Below are 748 nucleotides of genomic sequence, written 5' to 3'. Positions count from 1 at the left end.
CCCTACTTCATGTTCTCTCTCTCTCTCTCTCTCTCTCTCTCTCTCTCTCTCTCTCTCTCTCTCTCTCCATCTATCTATCTATCTATCTATCTTTTTTCAGATTTTTGAGACAGGGTTTCTTTGTACAGCCTTAGGTGTCCTGCAGCTCTGTAGACTAGGCTGGCCTTGAACTCATGGAGATCTGTATGATCCATAAGAGGACAAGTTTGTGGAGTCTGTTCTCTTCTTCACCCTTTACAGAGGTTCCATTCCTGAAACCCAGGTCTCCAGTCTTTGCCACAAGTGCAGTAGAGTTAATTAGTGGTAGGTGAGGAATTACTACAGACATTCCCGTTATTTTCTGTGTCTTAAAGATTGAATGACTGATTATATGTATGCGTGCTTCCCTGTATGAGTTTATGTGCACCATGTCCATGCAAGTGCTGACAGAAAACAAAGGCCATCAGATCCCTGGAACTGGAGTTACAGATGGCTGCGAGCCATGCAACATGGTGGTGGGAGCCAAGCCTGGGTCCCCTCAAAAAGCAGCAAGGGCTCTTACACTGACCATCTCTTCAACCCCGACTATGTTTTAGATCTGTTCTTCCTTCCTTCCTTTCTTTCTTTCTTTCTTTCTTTCTTTCTTTCTTTCTTTCTTTCTTTCTTTTTTTCTTTCTTCCTTTCTTCCTTTTTCCTTCCTTCCTTTCTTCCTGTCTTCCTTTCTTTCTTTCTGAAATTCTTCCTTTCTTCCTTTCTTTCTGAAATTCTT

Source organism: Grammomys surdaster, unplaced genomic scaffold (genome assembly GCF_004785775.1).
Source record: "Grammomys surdaster isolate TR1022 unplaced genomic scaffold, NIH_TR_1.0 251, whole genome shotgun sequence".
Taxonomy (NCBI): domain Eukaryota; kingdom Metazoa; phylum Chordata; class Mammalia; order Rodentia; family Muridae; genus Grammomys; species Grammomys surdaster.
This window is presented reverse-complemented; position numbering follows the sequence as displayed.